This window comes from Dermacentor albipictus, chromosome 4 (assembly GCF_038994185.2).
Source record: "Dermacentor albipictus isolate Rhodes 1998 colony chromosome 4, USDA_Dalb.pri_finalv2, whole genome shotgun sequence".
Taxonomy (NCBI): Eukaryota; Metazoa; Arthropoda; class Arachnida; order Ixodida; family Ixodidae; genus Dermacentor; species Dermacentor albipictus.
In genome coordinates this window covers 94,183,874-94,198,340 of record NC_091824.1, presented here as the reverse complement: position 1 = coordinate 94,198,340, position 14,467 = coordinate 94,183,874, and positions in this window count along the sequence as shown.

Genomic DNA, 14,467 nt, shown 5'->3' with positions numbered 1-14,467 from the left:
GTTCAGGGCCTAAGGAAGTCAGTACAGTCTGTGGAACTTGCCATCAAGAAAATGTACCAGAGCACATGCTCCTATGTAAGAACGTTATTATATATAGTAAGAACATTTGAAACTATATTGTCCCGGCAATCTGACGACTTTCTCTTAGTTGAAAGATTCATGAACTACCGGTTTTTCACCATGAAGAGCTTGAGTCGTCTATAAGTTGGCTTAAGAACCGCAAGTTGATGTAGGAAACTCGGACACTGAGGCATTTCATCGACATTCACGAAAGTGAAATAGTGTACCATTTGCACTTGTGTAGTTCCGTTCAATCATGGCGAATAAAAAATCGTCACCCCTTCCACTCTGTGAAGATGGGTGATAAGCGAAGCTGTTCCCTTTGTATAGCATACCGTCAGCTGTGCCATCACCTTTATGTTTATTTGAATGTGCCCTGGTGATTAGCGAGATGTGCATTGTGTGGATACTGGTGGCATCAATGAAGACAAGTTGTCAATGACACAGACTTTTATTGAGCATCGGCAACTTCACCGGTCAGTTTGCCGCAGGTGAGTAGAGTGGCCTTGTGATCGCTGCGGTATACTGCAAGGGGTTCGGCCATCTCGATGTCATACATGTCGTTTGCAAGTGTCAGATTTACACACGTACGTCTTATAGTAGAGGGTAGGTTCACCTGAGTACAACACCGAAGTGGGAAGCCATCAAACATGAATGTTATCAGCCACTGTCGTTCCAGTTTGGAAACGTCCACGTTAGTCTTGTAGCCTCTGCTTGACGGGATATGAGCCATGGCATTTTTGCTTGCTTACGGAGTATGAGCCACTAAACTTTTGCGAACAGACGCGGACGTTCAGTGACACAGAGAAGCTTCACGTGTAAAAGATGAATACGAGCTAACATTAGATATTCAGTAAAGCAGAATGCCATTACTACAATTTTACGAAATGATCATCTAACTAGCCACAATAGGAAGTTGTTTAAGGCCGCCCGTCAGTAAAGAATGGAGAATTGCTGCACGTTCGTATGCATAAAGCATAAAAATGCTGCCGTTGCCTCAAAACATGGCTCGTACTCATAGGAGGGATTTGCCGTACTAAGATCATTGAAAGGAGCTCACAACAAAATGCCAACAAGGGTGAAGGCAGATAATCAGAATGAACCATTCGGCGACTAAATACTAATAGAAATTACAAGAGGGCCTATACATGAAGTTAGACTAAAATGAAAATAGTGTCGCCCAGTCAGTACCCTAGCATCGAAGCCATACTGACGCTTTAATGAACTTGTGTATAGCAGAAATCGTTAAACCATGGCTTGTGCCTAATTGAGAAGAACGAAAGGGCAAAATATGTGGTGTCTTAAACGCTAATGCCAGCTTATTACTTGGAAATACGAGCAAGAATCTGCCGAGGGAGGAGCGGCAGCTACAAGAAAGAAATGGTCGATAGTTTCCCGTTCATTGCAAAAATTTCGGCGGTTAGGCATGGATAAAGCAGATCAATGAAGACAAAAATTTAGCCGGGAACTCTACGGCGGATGTTTGCTAAGAAGTCTGAGGAATCTTAACTTATCCAGATAACGAGCCACGCCGAATTAAACGTTGTCGCCGTCGTCGTCATTGTCGTCATCGTCGTATAAATACGTGGTGGCTCATGCTCAATGTGTGGAATTGGCCAGCACTAGGTTTCATGAATATAAAAGGAATTTCAGTTGCGAATTCGCGAAACTCATAAATTTAATATGACAGAGCAAGAAAATAATTCATGGAGCGTGAATTCAAAGATCTAACTTGGAAATCCTTTGGAATGTGTAATTAATTCTTGATGGCGATGCAAAATTTTTGTGACCGTGCAACCACACGAATTCACAAGAGTTAATGTTCTTAATGAAAGGTTTGGTTTAATGGAAAGGCGGGTTTAATGGCACAAAGGCAACTAAGGCCATGCTGCGCATGAAAGGAGAGTGCGAATAGTAAGGTAGCGGAAATTTTGCAAAAGGCTATTTCGAAGACTATTTTTCTCCCTATATAGCAAAGCGGCGGTCCTGCAAAAAATAGGTGTGCTCTCTTGTTTTCTCATAACAGAAAATGCAAAGAAGGGAATGCCTCAAATCATACCTGTGTAGGTAAAAATTCAGAAAGCGAATCTCTTAACGTAATATGGAGAGAAATACTTCAAGCCAGCTTGCGAATGATTTACGACGCCAGAGATATATTAGGTGTCGATGCTCAGGAGAAATAGTTAAGACGAGTTTAGGCAACGCTTGTTTGAAATAGGTGTACAGAATAAAACCTTGAACTAGGGAACAGCCCAAAACACGACGACGCAGAAAAGAGAGAGAGAGAGTAAAAACTTTATTCGATATAAATAAAATAAGGCACGATGGTTGGAGCAGTTGTTCCAGGGACCCACTGGCACGAGCGGCTCGCTGGGCTTGGTCCCGAAGAGCCAACTGGCTCTCCCGACCCTCGTCCGCAAGCCATGCCTCCCACTGCGTAATTCCTCATTAGTTGACTTTGGCGTAATATAGGGCTGTCTATGTGCGGTGGCCTACTGGGCACTCCCATGTGATGTGTTTTAGTGTGGGTGCGTCTGTGCACCACGGGAACTCGTCAGTGAACCTCGTGGGGTGTATTCTTTGTAGGTGGAGAGGTACAGGGCTACCTGTGGCAGCTATGTACCTCCTCTGCATCCTTGGTTTTCGCGCTGTTCCCTAGTTCAAGATCTCCAACCAACTAGCCGACACGTTCATTTTATTAGACTTGAACCGCAGTGAAATGTGCGGACAGTGGCACCGCAGGTAGAACATGGTCGTTAAGCGACGCCGTGGCTAGTGAGTCTGCAATTTCGTTCAGAAACAATCCTTTGTGACGAGGCGCCCAAACTAATCGAATCAATTGCAAATAAACGGGCCCTACAGAATGTAATAGAAATACAAGAGTGTTACTCGACGTCGGGAAGCGACGAACACGCAGATAAATAATCTGTCACAATAGCTGCTGGGATATTTGAAGCGCTTCGTCTACACAGAGCAAAAATTACTGCTATGAACTTTGCCACAAGAATGCAGGTATAACATCCGGCAATTTAAAACCAAATCCAAATAAAAGTCGGGGCGAAGCATTCCAACGCCTGATTCTTTTTTCAGCCAGTGATGTTCCAGTTGGAACATCCTTTGTTTAAATTGTCGCTAAATCATGTCGAAGCAGTACATGGTATGGGAGTAGCTTAGCATTGTTTGGGAAAACATTTCCGGATATCTTTATAGAACTAGAATAATCATTGGTTGGGAGTATATATCGAATTTGCAGATTAAGGTGGGTAAATAAAGCTTGACTAAAATAAGCTGGGGCTTATGAAATCGAAGTTAAACAACACGAAAAAAATAAGGTACGCTGTGAGCGAAAACCATTTCCCACCGGATCAAAGATGAATCATCAAGTCCTTACAAGCACTGTACGATCAAAAGGCGAAATTGCCACGAAAGAAACTGAATTATTGCGTGTATGTGCGACACAATATTTACTACAAAGTTAGGCAGGACTAATCACAAGTGCAATGCTCCTCGCTACAAAAGAATCAGCGGTGTACATGTAAGCTGGCACGCAGCAGACTTGGAAATATAAAGCGGATGAATTTAAGGACGGCATCAACGTAGATTGAGTATAACAAAAGAAGTGCCATTCCACCCACATATATTTGACCTACGCTTTCTCAACTACAAGACTAAGGTGGTTGAAATCATTCAAAAGAGACGGTGCACTCGTCGGGAAGTTCTTGCAGAAACCAGAGGAGGACGCAGGGATGTTGAACTGCTGTAACAACCGGGCCGTCTATGGGCATGGACTAGTCAATTTCCCAGACTGTTGCAACAGGGATAAAAAAGGCGATGGAAACGGCATTAGAAAAAGTTATACTAAATTTATCCGACTCCTTAGCTCAAGCGATGTCCACACGGATATCCGTCATTTTTAGACATTAGCGAACAGTGTGCACAATTCAGCTACCTTATTTATTAGGTCACTTGTTGCTCCGATAAATTTCCCTTCTAATATTGTGGATATTACAAGACCTTCGAGTTCACAGCGAGTTTATCACGAAGGCCGCTCCCTTTCAGATCTGCTAGGGACTCGACATGTGGATAGGGACACTTGAATTATTAAACGCCCAAGACTTCCTGATAACACATTGTCTCATTCTCAAACGCTAGAACCAAGAAGTCAGCGAAATAATCTCTTACTAGCACAGGGATTAATATAACGCGTGTTATTATAAAAGTGAAACTCACTGACACAAACTCCGAAAGAGTGATCTAGTTTGAAATATTGGTATTGACTGCCTAGCCCGCACGTTCTGTTACCAGGATACTACCTTTGGAAAAGCACCCTCAATCATTGCAAACACACCTTTCCGACACAGGGTGGGGAATTACCTAGCTGAATATGCTGACATACGAGAGATTTCACTTTCCAACCTCAAAGCAACATCTGATGCGTTACCAGTGGTGATGGCTCAGCCATATAGCCGCTTGTAAGGTTACGTACATCTTTCTCTATCGTTGCCACCCCGATCAATAAGCAAGGTCAAGTCACAAACGCTCTCACAGTCAAGACCCACAAGTCCGAGATAGCAGAACAGGTCGCCATCGCACTCGCGCTCGCAGACCCGACCACCACCCACGTCAACAGCGATTCACGCTCGGCCGTCAAAGCCTTTCAGAAAGGAACAATTGCAAGCCAAGCTCTACAAATAATCTTTAGATCCGCACCACAGCATCATCACACCATCTGCTGGTTCCGGCACACCTCGGAGAGATCGAGGACGCCCCTCCCAATCTCAATGAGATGGCTCACAGGAGCGCGCGAGACCTAACCCTCCGCGACGCCACCTATTCTGGTCGTGACCATCCCAGCGAGAATCGGGACCCTCCCTCCACATATAACGAGATAACAAAGCACTTTTATCTAGACCGCAGAATATACAGCACACCTCACAATAAGCTCACCAGGCCTCAAGCCCTCACGTTCAGAATGCTTCAAGCAAACACGTACCCCACGCAGAACAGACCACATCACTGCATGACTGACCTATACAAAACATCAGATTGCGAAAATTGCCATAGCACAATGGAAGCCCATTACTTGCTCTGGCCGCGTGGTCGGACCCACGCAAACAAGGATCAAGACTCCGCCATGCTACAAGAAGCATTACGCAGCACGAACCTGGCGGAGTAGCTCTGGGCCGTCCAGCGAGCCCACGATGCTGCCAGGCAGTTACAACTCCCGGTCCCAACGTGGGAGATAGCCCTCTCTATGGGACCTTGCGTCCCGTAGCTCGCAGGACCTTTCATTAAAGTTATTCAATCCAATCCAATCTCTATCGTTGGCTCATGGAGAGGGGCTAAACGACGTAAGCATTTGAAAATCTTTTGTTCTAGGGAACTACACCAAAAACCATTCGCCATTATCGAAGTTGAAACCAGTTCATTCATTGAAAAAAAAACCACTAGTTGACGGGTGCGCCATTATGATTTCGGAGGCGACGGCTCCAAGGACGCATTGCGGTATGTCACCAAAACATGGTTGTATTTATTATTATTATTATTAGTAGTAGTAGTAGTAGTAGTGTAAATATGTTTATTGAGCGAGTCCAACAAACGGGCGGTAGCTCGGAACAGTGAGCGCGGAGAGCAAGATGGTGGTCTTCGAACGCCGGTCTCGTGCCCTCTGTTCTTGATGATGATCGGTATGCCATTCTCCTCCTTTCTTCATTACAATTGCCCCCGTCGAGAAAGGTGGAGCCATCCTGGCGATCTAACAGGTGGGTACAAGAGGGTCGAAGTACGGCTTGAGGCGGTTTACGTGAACAACATCACGTCCACGTCGACGACGGTCGCCTTGCAGCGTAAGAGGCTCAATGACATAGTTTACGGGGGAAGTACGCTCGACGATGCGGTAGGGACCATGATAATTTGGGAGCAGTTTGGACGACAAGCCAGGGGCGCAGGGTGGTACAAGCAGCCACACAAGTGCTCCAGGAGCGAATGTTGCGGCCGGAGAGTGATCATCATCGCGGGCGTTTTTCTGGCGTTGTTGGTCGGCTGTAGTAAAGCGCTTGGCTAGTTGTCGGCAATCTTCAGCGTAACGGGCCGCTGCTGACACGGGCGTGCACTCTGAGGTATCTGGTGCGTATGGCAGCAACGTGTCGATAGTGTGCGTCGGCTGGCGACCGTACAAAAGGAAGAAGGGGGAAAACCCGGTTGTGACTTGCGTAGCGGTGTTATACGCGTATGTCGCAAATGGGAGAACCAGGTCCCAGTTTGATTGATCAGATGCAACATGTGTCGCAAGCATGTCGCCCAGAGTCCGATTAAACCGCTCAGTGAGACCGTTCGTCTGAGGGTGGTAGGCAGTACACGTCCGATGTACAATTTTGCACTGGTGGAGAAGTGCTTGAATTGCATCGGAGAGAAATACGCGGCCACGGTCACTGAGGAGTTCGCGAGGAGGACCATGCCGAAGCACAAAACGCCTCAGGATGAAAGAGGCGACGTCCTGTGCTGTCGCCGTGGGAAGAGCAGCGGTTTCGGCGTATCGTGTAAGGTGGTCGACAGCAATGATAGCCCATCGGTTTCCGGCCGTGGTCAAAGGTAAAGGTCCATAAAGGTCAATTCCAACGCGGTCGAATGGGCGTTCTGGGCATGGAAGGGGCTGCAATGAACCTGCGGCAGGATGCGATGGTTTTTTTCGTCGCTGACACTCGTGGCAGCCGCGAATGAACTTGCGGACAAAGCGAAACATTCCGCGCCAGTAGTACCTTTTCCGTAAGCGTTCATAGGTCTTGAAGACACCACCGTGAGCACACTGCGGGTCGGAGTGAAAGGAAGCGCAGATTGTAGAGCGAAGCGTTCGAGGGATAACTAGGAGCCACTTCCTACCATCTGGCGAGTAGTTGCGCCGGTACAAGAGGCCATCACGGATGCTGAAGTGCGAAGCTTGGCGTCGCAGAGTTCGAGTGGTCGAAAGAGTGGGTGCCCCGGATAAAATGTCAAGAAGTGAAGCGATCCAGGGATCGTGGCGCTGTGCAGAGGAGACGGTGGCGACGTCAAGAGCTGACAATGGAAGGTCTATAGTGGATATGGACGCAGTTTCGGTGGATAGTGGTGACCGCGACAGTGCATCAGCATCGGCATGCTTGCGTCCGGAACGATATATAACGCGGATGTCAAACTCTTGAAGTCGAAGAGCCCAGCGGGCAAGGCGACCTGACGGATCCTTCAACGAAGACAACCAACATAATGCATGATGGTCCGTAACTACATAAAACGTGCGGCCATATAAGTAAGGGCGGAACTTGACAAGCGCCCAGACTATTGCCAAGCATTCTTTCTCGGTGACGCTATAGTTTGATTCAGCCTTGGTGAGCGTTCTGCTGGCGTATGCGACGACATACTCTGCGAACCCAGGCTTTCGTTGCGCGAGAACAGCACCGAGGCCGACACCGCTGGCGTCTGTGTGCACCTCAGTTGCGGCCGTAGGATCGTAGTGGCGCAGTATAGGTGGTGACGTCAGGAGACGGCGAAGGATGGAGAAGGCTTGGTCACACTCAGAAGACCATGACGAGATATTGGAGGCGCTGCTTAGTAGTTGGGTCAAAGGCGCAATTATAGAGGCGAAGTTGCGCACAAACCGACGAAAGTAGGAACATAACCCTATGAAGCTTCGTAACTGCTTTAGAGTCGTCGGTTTGGGGAAGTCAGTCACGGCACGTAATTTAGCTGGGTCCGGAAGCACACCATCCTTTGATACAACGTGACCAAGAATTGTAAGTTTTCGCGCAGCAAAACGGCACTTCTTGAGATTTAGTTGCAGCTGAGCGGTTTTCAGACACGTCAGGACATGGTTGAGGCGTTCTAGATGGGTTGCGAAATCTGGCGCAAAGACAACAATGTCGTCGAGATAGCAGAGACACATGTGCCACTTCAAACCCCGCAGAACCGAGTCCATCATGCGTTCGAAGGTGGCAGGCGCATTGCAGAGGCCGAAGGGCATGACATTGAATTCATATAGACCGTCAGGCGTGACGAAGGCTGTCTTTGAACGGTCGGCCTCTGCTAAAGGTACCTGCCAATACCCGGAACGCAAATCTAACGACGAAAAAAACTCGGCACCTTGTAGGCAATCAAGGGCATCGTCAATTCTGGGTAAAGGGTACACGTCTTTTCGAGTGACCTTGTTTAGGCGCCGGTAATCCACGCAGAAGCGAATCGATCCATCCTTTTTTTTAACGAGAACCACAGGGGATGCCCACGGGCTTTGTGAAGGGCGAATAACGTCGCGTTTAAGCATATCGTCAACCTGGTCGGTAATAACTTGACGTTCCGCGGTGGAGACGCGGTAAGGGCGTTGTCGCACTGGCGAGTTGGAGCCGGTGTCGATGTTGTGAACAATGGTAGAAGTTCGGCCAAGGGCACGTTGGGCAACATCGAAGGAGTCGCGGAACTGGTAGAGCAGCTGGAGAAGAGCAGTGCGTTCAAATGGGGACAGTCCGTCTGCGATGGACGAATCGAATAGGTCAGCAGCTGGAACATCAGAAGGGGTAAGAGCACTGATGACGTCGAGGTCGCGTCGAGCTGAATCTTGCTGCACGGAAAAAATTTGGCCGACATCAATGGGTTGCACGCATCCAAGGGATTCACCTTTAAGCAGTCTGATGGGATATGGAAGAGGATTTGTGAGGCAGAGAGCGCTTGTTCCATTCGAAATAGAGAGGGTCGAATAAGGCAAAAGAAGTGGCTTCCGATTTAGAAGAAGGCATGATGGTTCAAAGAATGCAGCTTCATCACATATGCTGTTGCAGAATACGGGGAGCAAAACAGCTGCTGTCGGCGGAATTTCTGTGTCTTCTGTGACGACTATTTTGTGTGCGGCTTGATGAGCGGGGTAGTAGGACTCGTCACACAAGGGGAAGAGCTCAAGTTCAGATCTGGCACAATCAATAACGGCGTGATTATACGATAGAAAGTCCCAGCCAAGTATAATGTCGTGCGAGCAAGAGGAAAGGACGATAAACTCGACAATGTAGTGTTCTTTAGCTATAATAAGTCGAGCAGTGCAGGCAGCTATAGGCCGAACAGGGTCTCCATTCGCTGTACGTAAGGGCATCATCTCAAGAGGCGTGGTCACCTTCCGAAGCTTGCGGCAAAGTGTGGCGTCTATAACAGAAACGGCAGCACCGGTATCGACAAGAGCATATGCACGGATGCCTTCTACGAAAACTTCGACAATATTCGACGGCAAAGTTCGAGGACTTGAGCATTTCGACAGCGCAGTTCTTGCCTCACGAACTGCGGAGGCTAGTTTCCCTCATTTTCAGGGGCTGGTCGACGACGCATGGGCGACAAGGAGCGGCGACGGGGTGAAGGTGAGCGACGAGACGTGGGTTGCGGATAGTCACGTGAAGACGTGCTTGGTTGGGGACCCGGATCTTCATAACGAGAGCGGGGACGATCTATGTAGTTCGGTGAACGGGCGTCTGAATATCCTGGCGCGCGACGGTGGCAGAATCGGGCGATATGACCAGGGCCACCGCACGCAAAACAGATCGGCCGGTTGTCGCGCGTTCGCCAGGGATTTGCAGGGATGGGAGCAGACCATGTCACGGACGGCTGAATCGGGGCTGCAGCATACGACACACCATGGGGTGGTGAGGGCTGTTGAAGCTGCTGCCGCTTTACTACCTCAGCGTAACTAAGAGGCGCGGCGACAGGTTGCTGCTGAATGGGCACCGGCATGGCCTCGGAAATCTGCTCTTGAATGACGTGTCGAAGCACGGGAGCCAACGGGATTGGTCGCTGCAGTTGCTGTTGTGGGAGCTCCTGACGCTGAGCAAACGGCAGGAGAGACAACTGACGGGCCACCTCCTCACGCACAAATTCTTTCATTTGTGCGATAAGGTATGGCTGGGCAGGCATGATGTCCAGTGCAGCGAGCAGTTGATTGTACGTCTGAGATGAACGTCGGGTGAGAGCCCGCTGCCTTCTCAACTCGTCGTAGCTGTGGCACAGAGTTACCACTTCAGACACTGTGCCAGGAGACTTCGCAAGAAGCATCTGAAAGACATCGTCGTCGACGCCCTTCATGATGTGCTGTATTTTGGCACTTTCGCTCATTGAGGCATCGGCGCGCCTGCAGAGATCGAGTACGTCCTCAATATAGGCGGTAAATGTTTCATTCGGTTCCTGTGCCCGTGTGCGCAGCCGTTGCTCGGCGCGTAACTTCCGCACGGCAGGGCGACCGAAAACGGCAGATATTGCCTCCTTGAAAGCAGACCAGTTTTCAAATTCCGATTCGTGGTTCGTATACCACAGCTTCGCCACGCCAGCCAAGTAAAAGTTCGCGGTACTCAACTTAGTAGCGTCATCCCACTTGTTGGGTCCACTAACTTTTTCGTAGGACGACAGCCAGTCCTCGACGTCCTGGTCTTCCGTACCCGAAAATACCGGGGGGTCTCGCTGGCGAACGGGGCCGGGACAAACGGCGGCCGGGAGAGGTGGCGGCTGTTGGGCTGCGTCAGCTTGCATGGTCGAGTGCAACGTGCGGGATCGGAGTTCCAGGGTGCCGACGATGTGCGTACCCAACACGATCCACCAAATGTAAAGATGTTTATTGAGCGAGTCCAACAAACGGGCGGTAGCTCGGAACAGTGAGCGCGGAGAGCAAGATGGTGGTCTTCGAACGCCGGTCTCGTGCCCTCTGTTCTTGATGATGATCGGTATGCCATTCTCCTCCTTTCTTCATTACAGTAGTAGTAGTAGTAGTAGTAGTAGTAGTAGTAGTAGTAGTAGTAGTAGTAGTAGTAGTAGTAGTAGTAGCGGCAGGAGGACTTATTTGGATCAGGAAAATCACCTATTAAAAATGTTAAGCATATATCCAATTTCTGCTAACAGAGCTTAATCAAAGCAACAAAAAGTAAATGTATATAGAATATAATTTTAATAACAATTATTTTAACAAAAACAGCTATGACAAACCACATGCACATGCCGGGGGGCACCCGGTGGCTTCAGCTTCGAGCGAAAAACTATTATGCACAAGAAAACGTATACTTCAGGATATTTATTTCAGGCAGATTTTGCAGCAGACTTTCAAGCACTCTCACGTTCCAAGTCATTTCAAGCATCCTCAAGTGTTAGAACGTATTGAACGTATATAAATTTAAATTGTTTTAAGAGGAAGCTTTCGCTCAGGTGCTCGTATTTAAATACATGTAAAAGGAAATTCGTTTTTCTAGGCAACCACTGCCCCAAATTTGGCGACATTTGTTGCATGTAAAAGAAGAACGTAAGATGTAGTGAATATTGGTTTCGAATTCTCGATTTAGGTGGTCGATTTCTGTATTAAAAATTTGTCAAAAATCGAAAATGTTCAGGAAACGAAACTATGAAGTTTACAACTCTGTAACTCAGCAACGAAAAAGGACACCACAATTATGTGAATTCATCTAATACAGCTAAAGCGGACAAAATCGACGCGTTACAAAGGAATATCAAAACATTTTATTATATTGAAATACAGCTTTTGCAGAACCCTTGAAAACAACGTAACAAATTCACGTAACATATAAAATGACATATCGCATTTGTCCGCTTTCAATGATATAATGGACGGAGTTTACAGAACCGCGATATCTGTTGTTGATGCAGAGCTATTAATTTGTTAACTTCGTGATTCAATTTTTTAAGACCTTCGAATTTCTCGAAATATTTTTAACAAATCTCAGGCAATAAATCGGAATTCCGCTTCCAACAGTCACAATTATTTAACTTTCCCTCTCAAATGCAACAAATTCCATTTAAATCGGTCTAGTTATCTCAGAAAAACTTTTTTACGTTTTACATTTATTCGAATAGGCCGCGTAGGAGTTGGGCCTGAGATAAACCTTCCTATGTGCACAGGTGTGCTTTCTCTTTAAGTGACACTCGCAGAGTGTAACTTAGGAATGGTTGTTTTGATTTCGCCCCTAAAGTTAATGCGAAGCAAATGTTTTTCATATTCGGTACTTTAATGTTTGCTGGGTATGGTGCAACTCTGCCGTCTACGTTTATCCTCCATAACTCTTTTGCTGCACATCTTTCATCCGTGCTGCGCTTTCACTCCACTCAGTAAGCCATCGGTAGGGTCGCGCCATCTAAAAGGCATCGCGCGAAGCAGTAAGCCACATTGCGAACCCCGCGAGGAGCTTGAGCCTTAGTTGTATGGTGGCGCCATCTATACAGCATTACTCAAACTAACAAGCGTTTGACACAGCCTCTGAGCTTTGCGTCGTTCTGATCTAGTCGAAGAGTACATTTAATGTGAAATGCATTCCTGGATTTAGCAGACCAGAGTTCTTGCCGACTATACGTCTAACCATCTTTCGTAGCCTGATTTCAAGATAGTGCGTCTGTAAATGTGAGCTGATCCCAAAGATAAATGCAGTTTAAAAGTATGGACTTGACCTTGTTCCAGGTCCTCATTAACGGAACCAAAATCCTTTCAAATTTCTACCATTCCATTTTAGCACAAAATAAATCTGTTCGCATATTCCAACAATAATCGTAGATGAGTTCTGCCTCAATTTTTCATACACCTAAGCACCGCCCACTCTCGAAGGCCAGGTGATGGCAGTCGCTTTTAAGATTGCCGAGGCAAGAAGTTGGTTGGTGATCTCGGAGGCCATACGCAAATTCGCTGCGTGACAAACTTTGACGCCCAAGCACAGCAAAGTTTCAGTTTATGGTTAGCTCAACCGGCAGTCTAGTTCGAGCTAAACTCGTACTACCGAGCTTTGTTGTCCAACTAAAAGCAGACAGTGGCTGGTCAGTTACCCAGCGCATGCCTCCGAACCCAGCCAGGCTTGAGATCATGCTAGTTGGTGCTCCATGTTACGCACGCCTGGACGAGGGCAGGAAACTACAAAGACAAGCGCGAGACGCTTACCTTCGTCGTTGCCTGAGCCCCCCTAACCCGGTGTGCGCCGTAATTCAAAGCAATCCGAAGCCAACGCCCACGAAATCGTCAAACACAGCCAGCTCCGAGCATCTCGATCGCGTCGAAGAGCATCGCGCTGGGAAGATATTTTAGGGAGCTGTTTTAAAAAATGGTGGAGCAAATTTAGAAGAAGTTCGGCTTTACTCGAAGCAATAAACATGCTGCACCGCGCCGGGGCACTGCGGTGACAAGGAGGGCAATGTAATTGGATAGTCACGCACAACAAAACGCAGGGCACGGTGGAAGGAAACTAAGGAGAGGCCCTGACGTCACTCTTTGTGAAGCTAAAGTGAAGCCGGAAGTTGGCGTTGCTCATGGCGTTGCTCCGCCTGTCGGGCCAGCTCTCCTCTCTTGTTTACATTTCTCGCGAAACCACGCCGCGCTGCGCGCAACCGTGCTGCTCGGACCCGCGCACTCCGCAGCAATACTAAGCAATCGTTAGCACGTTAGCATGATTCCGCGAAAAAGGGCAAAGTTACCCGCGGATATTCCTTCGTCCGTAGCCGTTGCCGTGGCGCGGTACATTGCGTACAGCGTTGCATGCGCGTTCATTTCACGAATTTTAGTTCCTCCTGTCCCACCTGGCCACAGCAACATCCGGGAGGGCACGGTCCAGATAACGCAGCGTAACAAAACACGAAGACCAACGCAAACCTGCCCGTAAGGCTCCTTTGCCACGGTACAAAACCTACGGAGCAACACGTGTGAAACCACAGAACCAAAACAAAGCCGCCATTGTGGCCCGAAAAGCGTGCCGCTGCGGCAAAGAAAGAAAAATCAGCAAATAGGAGGAGAACGTACTACGTCACTTCCTCCACACTTTTCTCCTAGTGCGCCGAGGAGGTGGGGCCTCTCCTCAGTTTTCTTCCTCCATGACGCAGGGCGATAATTTTTAAGTTTTCTGGGTCTCTCTCTCTCTCTTTCTCTCTCTCTCTCTCTCTCTCTCTCTCTATATATATATATATATATATATATATATATATATATATATATATATATATATATATATATATATATATATATATATATCTTTTCTGTCTTTTATATATGTAGCCTGCGACACATGGCGTAAAGAGGAGGACATTACTGGCACGAGAAATCACAAGGCAGATTCAACTAAGCAGCAAAAAATGGCTAATTACTTTCTGCATGAATTACGCACATATTGCAGTTTACGGATCGGAGCCTGTGAGTCTTGAAGACGTCGCCAATTGAAGTGAAATTCCGGAATGACACCAGTTCCGAGATATTTTGCAAAGTGTGGGACGAAGTACATGGGTGTTCCAGTTACTTTGGGTTTCAATGCATAATGTTGAATTCCAATGGCGAAGTCGGAACAAGTTTTTCTGCTCGTTTCGGAGCAAGTTTGTTCCAATGACAGAGTGAGGGCGAGAGTAAACTGTTCCAATGAGAGAGTCCAAGTGGATTCAGAGC